The sequence below is a fragment of the Mugil cephalus genome, chromosome 3 (genome assembly GCF_022458985.1).
Source record: "Mugil cephalus isolate CIBA_MC_2020 chromosome 3, CIBA_Mcephalus_1.1, whole genome shotgun sequence".
NCBI classification, from domain to species: Eukaryota; Metazoa; Chordata; class Actinopteri; order Mugiliformes; family Mugilidae; genus Mugil; species Mugil cephalus.
In genome coordinates, this window is record NC_061772.1 from 16,471,249 (window position 1) to 16,487,993 (window position 16,745).

At 43.2% G+C, this 16,745-nt stretch overlaps 1 protein-coding gene across 2 annotated transcripts in view; it reads right to left on the minus strand.

Annotated features, from left to right (window-relative positions):
• LOC125005102 (carbohydrate sulfotransferase 8-like) overlaps positions 1 to 3,174 on the minus strand; it is a 122,297-nt gene extending 119,123 nt beyond the window's left edge. Inside the window, exon 1 of one of the 2 annotated variants that reach the window (XM_047580097.1) lies at positions 2,511 to 3,174. The gene's annotated coding sequence lies outside the window, so the exon portion shown is untranslated. The remainder of the gene's footprint in view (positions 1 to 2,510) is intronic. The other variant, XM_047580099.1, reaches the window with a different exon arrangement.
• Positions 3,175 to 16,745: the final 13,571 nt, after the last annotated feature.

The following is a 16,745-nucleotide window of genomic DNA, read 5'->3' on the forward strand; positions in this document are numbered from 1 at the left end:
GCGTTTCCTCTTTCTTCCTCTTCTTTGTTTTTGTTTTGTCCCTCCTGCTTTTTCTCTCCCCTAGTATTTCTTTCTCAGCAATAGCTCACAAGTGTGTGCGTGCGCACACACACGCACACACAAACACACACATGCCTGCTTCTCCCAGTTTCATTTTCTCTCCCTCCCACACACAGACACACACAAGCGCCTGTTTCTTTCTCTCTTTCAGTTTCTCCAACCCTTTCTGTCGTTCCTTCAGCGTGCACGCAGACCCACACTGGCACAGGTGCTAGCTCCTTCATCTTCCCTCCGATTTCTTCTCTCACTCCCACACTTTTCCTATCCCGACGCCCATGCACGTGAGTACACGCGCACAATACATGCCCGTATCATTCGCTCTCATTTTCTCTCCGTCTTGTGTCTCTCCGCTGCTTCAATGAGCACACACCCTCATACGCACACGCATCCTTCGTTCTCTCTCCGTCTTCTACTGCTTCTCTCATCCCTCAGTCCCATACACACACTACGGGCAGTCCAGCTTCCCGTACTCCCAGCTGGGCTTGGACAGCTCTCTTCCTCTGGCCTCTCTGGGCCATCTGGAGTGCAATGTCCCCGCTCTGCTGGTCCCCTGCCAGCCGCTGAGCCTCCAAGGATGGACGCAGCATCCTCAAGCACAATTTGTACGCGTCAAAGCTCTGCTGTGTGTCCAGTGACCCAGCTGAGTGAAGTCATTGAGTCTCACATTTCCCACCTCAAAGGAGCCCCATTCTGCTTTGATGACACCTGCGCTCCGCGTCTCTCCGGATGGAGGATGGCACAGTAATTGATTAAAGCTGCTGAGCAACCTTAGTAGCAATTACAGCGATGTTTATGATCTCGTGAAGGGTTTGTCTTTGCATGAAGAGTGACTATAAAATCTGCCGCACAGGTCAAGTACCTAAAGGATGTTTTCAGATGAAATTACACCTGTCTTCTGCCGAGACTTGAAAGTCTACAGTGTTACTATTTAAGCAGAGACACACAAGTGAGTGTCTTCTACAGTGAAGCGAAAGCTTTCTTCAGTAATGTTAAATCACTTGGCTCTATAATTATACATTTTGTTTTTTTTTATGTGAAAATGCATCTAGTGTGGCTTTAAGTCGTCCTCAAGCCCACAAATAGTCCTCTGAGTTTAGAGCTCACTGGTGTGGTGACTCAAATAGAAAATACCAGATGTATTTCAATGCAGCAGGCTGTCAAAGCATATCCTTGGAATGAAGACACATCTTTTGATATTATATTATTATATATTATTGTAATTCCACTCAAAGTGGCCTTGTTCTGCTCTGATGACATGCACGCGTCCTCTAAGCCCAACGGGGTAATCGATTAAAGCAAGCCACAGCACTTTTTCCATACAACCACTAGAATCTGTAAACTTTTAACCCACCAACACCCATTAAATGTATAAAATAATTTTTTGAAAAGCAGGAAGTGTTTTGTTAAACTCCAAAATCCTTTTACTGGAATTTTTTTTTCTGGCAGCTTTTCTCTTGCTGTCTTTGCACGCTGGAAGCATGTAGAAAAGTTAGAAACTCGCTATAAAGCTTAAGGTTATGTTCAAGATAATAGAGCGCTTGGATTATAAAAGTCACATAACCCAAAAAGACATACCCTAGGCCAGTTTGATGTGCAACAGCGCTTTTTATTGTCCAGTGACTGCACCAATAATATTGGGTGGCACCCGGACTTCTGCACACACAATCCCTTTTCGTTCTTTTTGTATTTTCTGCTCATATTCAAGACACGGTTCCAAAGTTTTTTTGTTTGTTTGTTTTAAATTACAGATTTGGAAGTCTAGAAACAAAGGGAAACAAAAGGCTTTATTGTGAGGATGTGTGCTGCATGAAGTTATCAGGTATACCAGCATGCAGCAAAGTGGGAAAGTGAGCCCGCTCAGACCTCTGGCTTCTTCAGTCAGTGCTCTATTAACAAACAGTCTTTAGTGGATGTCATATTGTCTGGCCAGCACTGATGCACACAGCAGTCTTAAAGTACATGCTATGTAAAATGTTAAAAGAATGAGTGGAGAAAATCACTCCAGGCATTAATATGTGTTTGCTGTGCCTTCAACATGTGTTTAAACACACAGTAAATAGCCTCTATTTAACGCACTGACACAACCTCTGACACACAAATAAAGCATGGGAAAATTAAGTACTCAAATGATTGAAAGCCACAATACGAAATAAACTATTTTGGAGGCGAGGCGTGAATGGACCTCGGAATAAATACTCCAACATGCAGGCTGCACATGTGTGGGTCATTAGTTGCGGCTAAAAACAACTCATGAGGTACTGAAACTTTGTAGCTTTGGACCATCCCTGACCGCAAACTTTAAAATAAGTCGCATGCAGCAGACACTCCGGACAAAGGAAAGACCGGGCAGACGCTATGGCTTCAGAGGCAGTAACACAGTATCTCGGAGATACGACAGAAAACAGCTCATCCTCGCATCACTGTAAATCGCTGTACACTGCTGGACTTACCTTACCAAGGCCCCAAAAATTGAATAAAACCCCGAAGCGGGTGACGAAGAAGCAAAAGTGTCCTCCTCCTCCTCCTCTTCACTAGTTGATCAGACGCGTCGTTCTGTTTCAGCACCGCGGAAAGCGCCTCTATTTGGGGGGTTGAAACGGTGCGGGTTTACGGTAGACGCCGTGAAGGCACCGACTGTGCTGTGAGTTGAGAGCACGTCTCCCTCAAGTTTGAAGCCACCTCGCTGATTCTCTCGCCGGAGAAAACATGACTCGTCGTGCCTGATGCTTTCAGCAGAAGTATGGCCAATCAAAATGTGTCTCTCTCTGCACTCTCACATCTTTGCTCATCCCCCCCTAAGAGTCTCCAAGGACCGATGCCTGTCTGCCTCCGGGCGGGCAAAGCAATAAGCGGTAATAGTGACTTTAAGACGGGCTTCTCCCTCTGTTGCAGCACATCTTCATTTGCGGCGCTCCCTTTGTCTCCGCGGCGATGCTGATACTGATAAAGATGGGGGGTGCTACGAATATTTTCACCGCGCATCGACTGGTTACGGGAGCGCAGCGGAGTCAGCCGGGGGCAGGAGGAGTGTCTTTGACGATCTGAGTTCATTAAAGACTCTGCTAATATGAATGCGCTCCTTGTCTCGCCGTTATTATGACTCTTCCTTTCTTCACAAATTGGGGGATATGGGGCGCTGCGATACTGTGCACAATGCGCTGCTCTAATAAATGTTACTGCGCTACAGTAGAGGCGGCATAGAGTTTACTCTCCTTGTATCACAGACTTTCAGACCAGGAACTGATGGATTTGAACGAAACGTGGCAAGTGGTTGTTCGTGCAACTTACATATCTCTGTTATCAGTTTGCAATTTGATTTAGAAATGATCTAGAAACACGAAATAAAAAAAAAACAAACAAAAAAAAAACGGCCACATATGTGAGAGTCTACCTGTAAGTTGCATGCCTCTGACAAGTGTTTGAGGCATTCAAATGCTCTCGGTCGGTGTTGCTGTACACTGTGCAGTTGGTTGCGCTGATTTAGAGTCCTGTCAGTCGTTTCACTGTATGATCAAAATGCCACTTCAACACGCTGGCCTACCAAATTGTAAAATATTACAGCCCCCAGCCACAGCGCATTCATCAACCTCAGAAACGGCACACACAATAAGGTATTTAATCTCGCACTGACTTGAACTAAAAGATTTTGCTCAATCATTTTCTCCAAAAGAAAAAAAAAAATGTTGTGTAGTGTTGGAAATTGAGCTCTAATGAAAAGAGAGAAAAAAAAGCCCCATGGGATGGGTATCAAACGCCAGTGGATGTGCATAAGTCATCTCAGACTGATTCATAAAGCCCTGCAGATGGACTGTCTTTAACCTGTTTTTCATATATATATTTCATACACTTTTTAAATATTAACACAATACTCTGCTCAGAGAGGAAGACTGATCACTTGGTCATACTGAGGCAGTATGTGTTTGAATTTATGTAACATGTAAAAATCTCAATTCAAAACAGGCACTATCAGGAAGTAAATTCAATATCAGTCTCAAATTGCAGTGACAACCCTGTCAACCAAGTCAAATATAAAACAAATCTTCACTCATCATTGTGGTTTCGTTTTGCATTGTCATAATTCAGGGTGTGGCTGCTGAGAAACATCAGAGGCTTCAGATGACACACTCCCTCTCCTCCCGACTTGAGCACACCCCCCTCTGCTGGTGTTAGGCAGCAAAGGACAATCTTCTCTCAACTTGATTTGGCTGCAGGGACTCTGGGTACAACTCCAAGAACACTAATTCAGACCCACAGGAAGGCTTTGCTATCCACTGCAGCACAAGCAGGCTTTATTGTGTAGCCTTTTTTTAATTCACAAAGCTGCTGCATGTAAGTGGGGCAAAACATCGCCCAAGTCCTGAAGATCTAAGAGGCACCAGCACAGCAGCTGCAGCTTGTCTCTGCTGGGACTGTGGGCCGCTCACTGCGTGTGGTATCTGCAGACCTGACAAGAAAAAAAAATAAAAAATCATCACTGGTGCCTGTTTTGTGCCAGCAAGGGTGGATCCGTGTGTTGATTTTAAAGGCGGTTTCATAAGGCATCTTGCACAAGACATATTTTTTCATAAACGCGACATATTCTGGGATTAGATTACCTCTGAACGCGTCACTGTACACTCAAATATGATGTGTCATCTGCATGTTACTCATTAAAGAAACACAGGTGATTAATAATCATAAAACTTCGCGCTCCCGATCAATGACTGTCGATGCTCATTTAAATATGTACAAGGCTCATTTAACAGGACATATTGATGTACGTAAGAGGCTTTAATGAACATATATTCTGTTGGACAGCTAGATTCTGATTGATTTTGAAGCTTGTGATTCTTGACACAATTCCCTGGCCAAAAGACAAACAACCTCCTCGTGGCACTCTCATCAGTTCCATCCTCTCACTGCTCATTGCTCATCCAACTCTGGCATCTGGTGTTACTCATAATCAATAGTGTTGGGATCCAAAATCTGCCCAGGGCAAGCAATAGCCTATTATATAGCACGCCCAGGCCGCTGCAAAGTATGTCTTTCTGGTTCACGGTGCATGGATGCAAATGAAATTTCCCCTTTTCTGAGCATTCTCGTTTTAACTGTTGAGAAACCGGCCTTCACATGTTCTCGCCGCCTGGTCTTGCTTGACCGCTGTTACTTTTAATACATTCACACGTCCACGCGGATTCTGTTTTCAACTGGTATGGTTTTGTAAGCTATAGATTTTAAGTAATGAATGATTCATTAGATTCTGACACAAACTGTACCCCAAGGTCCAATATTACCTTATATAATCTTCCTCAAACTTATTACAGTCTCAGCAATGGAATAATTCTGCAGTGCTCTAAATTGCTCTTTTGGCCCAGCTGCCTTTTGATTGATTATGATAAATGGGCACGAGCAACAGTTTAATGAATTACACTGGCCGGAATAAATCCAGGATTCACCGTCTGAGTGGGCTGTTTCATTCTCTTGTATTGACTGGTGCACAGCAAACAAACGTCTCCAATTTCAACACAGGTCAAAGCCTCAGTGCTTCAGTGTGTTTTCCGTGTGGTCCCCATAAGGCTGCTGGTGGAGCGGTGATTTATCAGCAAGATGCAACTCAGTAGAAAGACCGAACTCAGTGAAAAAACACAGGGCGTCTTGTTTTCATCGGTCACTGTATGTTTCGGGCAGAGTCTTGCAAATGATTGCACTGCAAAAAAAAAAAAAAAATCAAAAAAAATCTCTGAGGTTAGCTCAGACACTGCACAGGATCAGTGTGTAATTAGATGGAGTGAGAGGAAAAAGATAGCACTTGAAACACTACAAATAGAGGGGAAAAACATCTGGTTTCAGTGGTTTACTTGTACTGTCTTTGCCACGGGAAAAAAAACTCTCTGATACTTTATCCTGTGCTCCTCTGATGAAGATGAATGCATTTGTGCCGCGCCTCATTTGAGGTTTCTAGAGAGTGTGCCCTAAGCTGGAGTCAGGCCCTAATCAATTGACAGGCAAGGCTCCGCGGGGGCAGCCAATCCCCTGGCTGAGTACTCCAGTATCAGGGTGTGGACAAAAAGCATTAGGCCATCCATGAAGCCGTGTGGGATGGCTTAAACCATAAGCTACACATTTTACTCTCTGTACACCAATTCTCTGCCTGGACTCAGACAAACAGCTCAGGGTAATGTTTAAAAATGCATACTATATTAATGCGAAGTAATCTGACTTTGCTGTAGCTTATAATCTGTTGTTATCTGAGACGTGTAATGTTTTTACACCTTCTCCAGCTCTGTTTTCTTACCAATTTGAATATTTCTCTGTGGCCTCTTTTCTCTGAGAGGAGAGTAAACGGCCTCGGCGACTCTAAAGTAAGCCTTGGTATCTGTTTCAGCACACCTGCCTGCAGACTGGGCAGTGTGCTCTGGGATGGCTTTATTTGGGTTAGGAGGATTCATGTTTGTGTCAGGTCCACAGGATGACCTGTCTCTTCCAGAGTGGTGTGAAGTGATGAGTTGTGGCTTCACTTGTCCGACAGTCATATATTTGACTCCACCAGGTTCTGCCTGGCACCCGGCCACCAATTTGCCACAGTTCAGGAGGAGACAGGTTTAAAATGAACATTAAATATTGATTTCGGGCTGGATCAAAGGCTGAGACATCCTTCCCGTTATGCAGGCACTCATTCTGTTTTTTGTTGTAGGTATTTTTTTCATGTTAAACACTGAGTTGTCGAGCCTTTCTCATTAAACTTTGCAGTATATTCAAATCTGGCATTTGATTTGCAACCTTGGAGTAGATTTTTTTTTAATGCCTCATTGTTTTAGTTATATGGTGGGAAATGAGTATTCAGTCAGTTAAAGGACGTCCACTTCTGAAGAAGAATGGCGATTCCTTTATTTGAGGGAGTGGTGCACGTCACTGCTTCCACCTTCATTAACGGTAATGATTGATGTTATTGCTCCAAACACACAGCTTCCATTGTGGATGTTAAAGACCGTGGGCGTGTGTTTGTGTGAGCATGTGGCGTGTTTTCACATTTTTACACTCAAGTATCTTATCTGCCGCGCCATTGTTTCAGTTGTCCAACAGTAAACAAAAGAGATTGTGAATCGCATCCTCTCAATCTCGCTTCAAAGGACATCAAGTCAGTTTTCAGTACGATGCTCGTTTCTGTGTTGCTGGGAGATCTGAAAGACAGACAAACGGCATATACTGCTCTCTTCATGCTAAATTTTGGTTTGGGTGAGTGACAACATTCTTCTATGACAGCGACAACACATCAGACATTGTCAGTGGAAGATTTATTTTTTTATTTTTTTCTATGAAGCCATAAATGTAGCTTGGGCTGAACACAAATAATAATGTTTCCACGAAAGCAGGTTCATATACTGAAAAATTGAGCAATAGATTGGGAGAATCGTGTCATATTTCAGCAGGATATTGAGTATAAATATCTAAGGCAGTGAGGATCCGGCATAAGTGCCAGCAGACCTAGACTATCTCTGGTGAATTCTAAGATGGAAGCCTCAATGGAGCAACCCATGCTCACAGCCGTGGGGAGCACTTTCATACCGCACTGCAGCAGCCGTCTGTCAGACGAGAATGACATCTCTGCATATTACCTTAAAACATGTTCTCTCTGATCACTGCAACACAGGCACCTGGGATTTGAAAAAAAAAAAAAAAAAAAGATAGTTCTGCTTCTGACAGTATATTTATAACTTTAGCTGGTAAGATAGCGAGTAGTGTACGTTATAAAAAAATAAATAAATAGCATAGAGCAGGGGTTTTCAAAGAGTGGGATAGTGAGCCTCCCATTATTATTACTGCTACTGTTGATGCTTTGTATGTGCTATGCACACTTGGTCTTTAAACTCTGGCGCTTTAAATATTACATGGTCACATACTGTCGTTAACTAGCTAGCAACTCTTTGCAAATAACACTAAGTATATTTACATGTACGTAAAAAAGAATAAATAAATAATAATAATAGTTGTTGCCTTAATCCGACTCTAACTGGACATGCACAGATCATGTGCTGAAAATTGATCGTCCCTGGCATGTATACGCCTTAATCGGAGTTTAACTCTACAATGCGTGTGCGCATTCCCCACAACCGCTGTGCTGGTGTTTGAAAGCCGGTCGCAGAAGAAGAAGGTAAACTGAGCTGGTAGAAGAACCACCTGAAGGATAGCATGCATCTTATCTGCGCCATATGTACTGCAAACATCATGTACGAGATTTAAAAAAAAAAAGCTGTACTATTATCCATCTTGCTGTTGTTTGAAATGCCGGTCTGCCGCATGAACGACTCACGTTTTTTATTATATGACGTAAAGGTCAACTGGAAAGGGAGCCTTATTAACCTGCTGAAAAGACATATCGCTACCTAGTATGTCGTATATGGTTGCATGTAAAATGGGACGAGGACCACATTCAGAAAGTCAGGACCAATACATGAAATGAAAATCCAAACTTTAAATAATCAGGGTCATACCTTCTCCATTTTCTGTTCGCCCCAGACTCTGTGTCTTCACTCCCTTTCACTTGATGTAGCGAAAAAAAAAATCGATCCATTTTGCCCTTCGCTTGCACTGTACTTAGCTAACCGGATGTGTACACTTTTTTTTCGATTTTTTTTTTCTCACGCCACGCCTCCCCTGAAGTCCTCTGGCGCCCCCCAGGGGAGGCAGGCCTCACACTTTGAAAACCGCTGGCATAGAGTACCAGTTAAAATGTTTTTGAAACACAATACTAGAGTCTTCAAAACAATTAAAAAGCACATATGTTGGGGAAAAAAAATAGATTTTTATAGTAGCCTGTCTTTGGAATTGGTCAGTATCTTTAGCAGCTGCAGGTCCCACTGTTTAAATTTTCAGTTAACAGGTCAAAAGTGAATTGGTAAAATCTCTAGTAATGTTTGAAACCTTGAGTTATGTTGTACCCAGGTAGCTCTGCTGCAGTCACTAAATTAAGAGAAACAACATTACAGTTCATCAACACACCATCATTCCAAAGTGGCACGACATCCCATCTCATTTGGGCTTGGTTTTTCCTCTGGACGTTGAGCTAAATCACACCTCCAGGCTCCGTACAGGTCATCTGATCGAGAAGGAGAGTGATGGAGCATCGCATCAGATGACTCCGAACCCAGGCTACGTCCAACTGAGATGGTTTGAGCTCGACTGTGGAGTGATGGAAAAGCAGCCAACTAGTACTCAGCATATGCGGGAACTCGTCCAAGGCTACTGGAAAAGCTCCAAGCAACAACCTCATGATGCTGGTTGAGAGAATGAACCATAGGTTGCAGGAACAGTGAGTAAAGCTACCAAACAAAAAAGACGACTGGTATCGCGCTACAAATTAGAACATTCTAAAAATAATGGAAATGTCTTTGAATGGTTGTTAAATTTTTTAAGTGGTATGAGTGTACAGTTTTTCTTTACTAAAAATAACGTAGTGTCGGCTTTGCATTCTGCTTTATCCCTATCACCAACTTCACCTTCCTGCTGGCTTTTCGCCCTGTAAAATGGGTTCCAGAAAGAGAAGAAACCTACAAGGTTTCCCACTGGCTTTACCTGTAGCACTTAAAGGTTTTGTTTTTTCAGCCCATCAAGGGCATTTTCCCTATGTCACAGCAGGCGGTGGAGGGCTTCTGGTGCAAAGCCCAAATATCTTAACAAACGCAAAGGATCCACAGGGTATTTTAAAAGCACTACAGACCGGCCATGGCACTCGAGTCAGCTCCTTGGCCCTGTCTAAGAGCGTTATTTCAGCTCTTTCTAATGTACTCTGGGGCTCAAACTGCATGACCGACCTGACCCAGATGAAACCATTCTATCCTTTCAGCTCTCCCCATGGAACCACAATGACACATCCAGCCTGGAAAGTTGTGGCCCTGACTCTTCCAAGTGTTTTTGGGGTCACTGACGAGCCAGTATTTATCCTCTTTACTGCAATGTAGGTTTCGTTTCTTTGTCACTGGTATGTGGTCCGTTGCGCTGATGTCATGTTAAACAACCGCGGCTGCAGTCGTAACAGAAACCTAGGAACATAACTGCTCTCTGTGGCGAAGGTGTAGCTCCTGCAAGTGGAAGATATGAGCAGAGATGTTCCTTTTGCATGCATGATGTGCTGCAGCCAGCCACACCCAGCGAAGCGCCTGCCTGCTGTCACAATCTCGACTGCAAGTCCTCATGGGAGTGTGGGAGCACGGTAGATTAAACAAAGTGCTCACTGCGGCATCTATAAGATTCACCAAGCGACAGTCACCTGTGAAGTTAATGGATTCAATGTTAATTACAGCTAAGAATATGGTCACAGCTGGAGTGTGAATTTAGCAATTACGTTACCTGCTTTTTGAGCATGTGCTTTAAACAGGGCTTTGTTTAGATTTGTTTGGAATACAGGTTGGCCACGTTTGGCAAAGTCACAGTGGAGTCTCACACTTCTTGATCACTGGCAAGTGGTCCAGGCAGGGCTTGAACTTTTAACTCACAGACATCTGCTGTTTACTTGGTACCCTATTTGTTATAACGATTGCAGCACGGTATAGCAGCATGCTATGACATATCACTGTCTCTGTGCCTATAATGGCTCATTTAGAATCTAATGCTGTGTTTGTGTAGATGCAAAACACTTAATGGAATATTTGAATTCTTAAGGAACAGAGCAGACCTCACTGTTAACAACAGCCCGACTGGGATGCAAATATCAGTCATCCCTATTTAACAACCTCTGTTGCTAAGGGTTTCTGCGTGGGTCAGCCACACGACATCATGGGAATAATATAAGATTGTGCGATTGCACTCTGCAGCAGACACCTGTCAGTGTTTTCCTCAGTTAGCACAAAAAGTCACCCTTACTTTGTAACATCCTATTGTTGAGGTCACAGGTTGTCATTTGTTCTGCTGAGAGGCTGCCAAATGTCAATAAGGTGGGTATTCTGTCAGAAGGCAGACAACAGAGAGACAAGAGGAGAATGGCAGCGGGCTGATAGCTGGTAGAAACTCCCTTCTTGAGACCACGTTGGAAAATAAACGATAAGCCCCATCCTTGAGGTTTTTTGGTTTAGTTTCTGTCAACATTTATCTCCTCGAGACCATTGTGAGGAGCTTTATTCTGGTATCAGCAGGTGAAATATGGATGTACTCCCAGTTGCCTTTGTCTCAGCTTTCAACAGCTATTATGAAAACGCTGCTGCCAGGCTTTTGACACACACTGGGAGAAGCAATCATGTTACACCAATACTTGCTGCCCTTCACTGGTTACCTCTGAGTTGATTTTAAGTTTTTTACACCTTTTCCTTCAGCCTTGAATCCAAAAACTACTGCATACAACTACAATTAATTTAGATCATCTGGCAGGGCCCTACTTATGGTTCCAAAAACTTGTGTGGTCACTAAAGGTGACAAAGGTCTTTGTTGTTCAGGTCCTTCAGTTGTGGAACTTCCCTGTCTGGGGACATCACTCAGAGTCCTCTCTTAAATCTCTTCAGCAGGCTAACGTGGATTATTCCATAATGGACAGTATTTTATCATGTTATTGACCACCCATGGTGAGTGGCTTATGTCTTGGGGGACAGGGTGGAGTGACTATTAGGGATTATACTGACTAGTCAAATAGTCAACCACTCTGCTGTGGTCATGTGGACTAGTCACCGATCACGTGCCAATAATAGCACGGATGCCTCTGAGAATGCCTATCTACCAAAATGTGTAACTCAGTCCTGAAATACACCAATAATCTGACTGCACTAAGACATCTTATGAGCCGAGAATTGTTAAATGCTGTTGAGGGTGAAGATTTATATAGACTGTGTTTAGCTGTCTGTTTTCTGAGTAACAGACTGGTTTAGCATTTATTTTCAGTTCTGTTGGGTTGTAATAGTTGACATTGTTGCTGTGGTTTTAGAGCATGTATTTATTGTAGTATTTTTTTTTTGTCAGTGAATGCATTGTGTGAGAGATGGAATTTGTGGGAGAGTTAAGAGTTTTGCAGAGTAAGAGTCTCATATTAGAAGTGTCAGACTGACAGTGTTTACGGTGTTGGCGTGGGCTATAGTGGCCCAGTGTAGTAGCCTGTTCTCAAGCTTCACTAAGCCTCCGTAGCTTCCTTTGTGTGAGACACAACAATTTGTGCTCAGGTCAAGAATATAGATGTTGTTGTTGCAAAGCATTTTGGTCCGTTTTTATTCATGACGTTATTGGCGACTAGTCGGCATCAACTCGGCCTTTGCCTCATAACCATCGACTTTAATAAACGTGACTATAGTGACTATTGGAAGTGAGTCCAAACCAAGAAGCAGCTCCAGTGACTGAGATACAGTGGCAACACAAAACTTGCATTTTCTCAAATGACCCCTTGAGCCTGGCTGTTTTCAGTCTGTCATTCAACTATAGCTAATTTTCGCTTTCAGGGCAAGTGTACTTAACTCACGGTTTTCAAACATGCAATATTTACGGCGGCACCACTCTGAGAGACTGGTTAGCCGAGGTCAGGCACTACCAGGATGGTGATGGAGCACACCAAAAGGGGTCGTCTGTCTTTATATTGCACTGAATGAGTCAAGCTCAGCAGGGTTGAGAGCGGACCTGCATCTTATTATTGTTGTTGGCAAATAAAGGCATTTAGGAATGTCTGGCCTGTTAGTGGCTGATAAAACCAAAAAGAGATAGTGGTAGTTAATCTCCCTGAAACATTACCAGATAGAGAGAAAGCTATAAATAAACATAATGTTTTGTTTGCCTGCTTATGAGAGATAAAAATCTTTTTTGGTGTCCTTTTCATTTCTGTGCCCTGTGCGCCAGTTCACTTGCCCCCATTCTATTAGCTAACGTCCTGAGAGACAGAGCAGCAGCTGTCCTCAGCCAGTTGTCCATCACTGTGTCGTCTTAGTTTTGGCACAGGAAAACACCAGTGAGCAGCAATCCTATCTATCAGCCTCTAGAGGCAGAGATGAATTTAGTCTACAAATGAGTTTCTGTAAAACTTGCTTATAATGGCCTTGCTGAAAATTTAACATATTACTTTTTTTCCTGGTTTTATTCCTCACTTAGATGCTCTGCACAGCTTTTCATTAGGATATTTATGTGAACCCATTTGCAGCCATTTGTTACTTTAGTCTGTTGCCTTTCTGCAAAGTAAACCACAAAAATTGTGAAAGACATGTGCAGCATGTCAACTGTGTCATACAACTTCTACTTACTTTGATCCCTTTCAGGCCTTTCAGGTATCACATGTCCTCTGAAGATTGCTCAAGCAGCCTTTATTCTCATTCTTGGCTAAAAGGCTCTAGCTGTTTGCAGTCCTTAGAAACTTTCCATTTTGGTTTGCACTAAGCCCAGGATGCAGTGACAGTGACCATGCAGAAAACTGATCATGCAAGAGTAGATGGACAGAAAATATTTGTAACATAATCATATTGACTTTTGTAATCATTACCCAAAAGCACAGACCAATTGTGCCTTATTGCACAATCCCACACTTTGTCAAACTTTGCCACTGAGCTTAGTTGAGTGTTTTCATAACACTGATGTGAGCTGTCACTCAAATAAGGAGGTAAGAGGTGATGAAGTTACACATTCAGAAGAAAAAAAGAGATGTCAAAGACTTAAGGCTTATTTGACTAAAATAACAGTTTTAACAGTCAAAGTAAGAATGTCAAGCGTCATCTAGCAGATGGCAAACAAACTAAACTAAACACCAGCCTTGTGAATGAACAGGAAATAATTTGCATGATGTAATAATTGCCCTCCAGGGTTTTCATATCCTTTGCCATCTATATAGATTCATTATTACACAGGATGAGATGTTACAATCCCTCATGCCAAGATCCGAGGCAAAACACATTTAGAAGCCCAGTCCAACTGAAAAATCGACCAGAAGGCTAGTCGTCAGCTACCAGCCACCACCCAACAAGAAGACACCAGCTAATTAGCCTAGCCAACAGCAGCAGTAGAGAGTATGCCATCAAATACTTATGGTCTGCACTGTAGAAAAGTGATTTGTATCTGAAATACCTTCTGCTACCTTTGTAGGTATTGAATAGTACTTCTGTATTAGCTGCACAGGTTGTTTTTCTGCTTTCCTAATTACTTCAGTCAACACTGTATCAACATGCATTGACATTCAACAGTCAGGAGGCTGATTACAGAACTCTGATATTGAGTGCATCATTTTTTCCTGGTTTAGCTGATTTCCATAACTGTTGCAGGTATGAGAGTCTTTTTACCACTTCGGTTTTTCCTGTTTATTATTGCATGCTCTTGTTTACTGTAGCTACTTAAGCTTTCACCGAGCTTCCTATTGTTGGGTCTGTCCCACATACATTACCCTCTCATGGATCCCTGGTGGTATGTTTTTTCCTTTCCTTCGGTGAAGGTTTATCATGCAGCACAAGTGTAAGTAAATGGGTGTTTGATTTTTCGGTAATTCCTAGTAGCAGCAGGACGAGCAACGTAGGCCCCCGTGTCAAAAGACGCTGTCTGATTTAATTGTCTGAAGAAACTGTATTGTTTTCCCGTTGAATGTTGTCAAAATATACAACCAGCGTAAAGTCGATGAATATGTGTGTCGTCTAGTTCTATAGGACTATATCCAGAAGCATTGCTGTAATACTCGTGAATAGAATCTGCTCCAGGGAATCTTTGTCGAGTTCTTATCTGAGAAACAATTGATTAGGGCAAAATGAGGACTCCCAGGCACAGCACAGCAACCACAAATCAGACAAAACTTACTCTTTAGTAATTCAAATGCCGATGATGCTGTCCAGTTGTTTTAAGGTTGGAAAGCTGGCAGATCTTTCCTTTTGAGCTTCTTGAGCGTTCGTTGTCTGACAGTGGTGTGTGAAGTAATGAGTTCAAACACTTTCAACATTCAGGTTCAGGCTTTTTCGGTTATTTTGGGCAATCCTAGTAGCGGGGGCGTCACTGTTTGGAGATGGGCAGGACGCTTGTTTTTATTAGCTGTTTCATTAGTATCACTGATTTTGTTCTGCTGTTTTTACTCAGTGCGTTTACATGCACGTGAAAAAAAAAACGAATTATTGCCTTGATCGGACTATAACAGGAGAACTTAAGTGCATGTAAACACGTTACTCCGATTAAAGTTCTCTAATTAAAGATTCTCATTATCCGATTGAGACGCCCAGATAATGCGACTGAATCGGAGTTTTCAATCGGATAATGCGTGTCTGCATGCTCCACAAACGCCGCGCTGGCGTGTGACCCCGGAACAAACACGTCCAAGAAAGCCGATCGCAGAAGAAGAAGAAGAGAAACGGAGCCGTCTGAGGGATAGCGCGGATCTTACCTGCACCAGGTCCGTCTGGTTGTTGTTTGAAATGCCGGTCTGCCGCATGAACGACACTTGTTTATTATATCACGTAACAGGGCAGCCGGAAATCGGGCCGTATTAATGTGGTATTATCCTGCTGAAAAGACACGTATCGCCACCTAGTGTGGAGGAGGAGAACAGTTATTCGATTTTCTTGCGCTGCATGTAAACTGGGACAAGGACTGTAGTGAGAAAGTCGAATTTTGAGCATAGCTCGATTAAGCTCTGCATGTAAACGCACTGACTGTTGCTATATCTCCTCTTTTGGCTAATGCAAACCACTCCATGATGGATGTGCACATTTGGCACAGGGCTGTTGGATATGCCGATATGCAGATTTGTCACAATCGTGCATGATTCAAATGACTGATGTGTCACCTGGGAGAGGAGCGATCCCCAGGGGGGTATCAGAGTTGACTGTCAGCATGCCAGATTCATCCTAGTCTCACCTCCTGTTTCCTGGCTGTCAGGAAGCTAGCCACCAACTGGCAGATGACGGCAATACAGACAGCTGAAGTTCACAAATAGGATCCTTATATGCCGTGTGTGCCTGAATGGTAAAGTGGACTGGGTGATTCACTCAACATGGGACTAACATGTTTATGAAGAGTGTAGGGGGTCCTGCAAGCGTCCAGAGGACTGAAATGGCAGAGCAACAGGTTTGTTATGAATCAGTCCTGTGATGGGGGATTTCGCTGAAGCGATTGAAGCAGAAGGGGTTTATCTCCAGGAGGATCTCAGGCCTTCGGGCCTGGCGCTTTCCTGCTTTTCTGTCTTTTGAAGAGCCGGCCCCTGTCCTTCACACACTGTATGCTGAGTGCAGCTTCAATTCTGGGCGGGAGGATGAGGGATTTATCAGTGGCAGTAAAGGAGCTCGAGTGACTGATATGCCAGTTGCCAACTGCAGGTTCAAAACTACCCAAATCTGTGTAGTCAAAAAAGTCTCATAATTTCTCTTACTTGTGCTTTTGTAGCTACTTTGACCATTTGCTTTGCAGTTTTCAGTTTCTGTATGTAGTTTAGAATGAGATAAACCAAGTGTGGTCAGAGTACCCTAAAGCTATCCAGGGATTGGGGTAATATGCATTTTAAAACTGTGTTGCCGTGGTCCATTGTGATGAGCATGTGAATCTAATCCACTTTCCAGGACGGATATAAGATAACCTTTGGTGTCTGTTGGAATGGAGCAGGAAAGGCATCTGCATGCTGAGAAACAGGAAATTGAGTAATGCCTGCTACACGTTTATGAGGGTCTTCTGCTGGGCTTTTAGAGTGATGGAGCAGCCTCCACCTCTTTAGGCAGTCTGAGAGCATGAAGCAAAGGAGTGTAAATCATTCAAGGAGCCCCATCTTCATCACACCGGAAAGGAGCGGT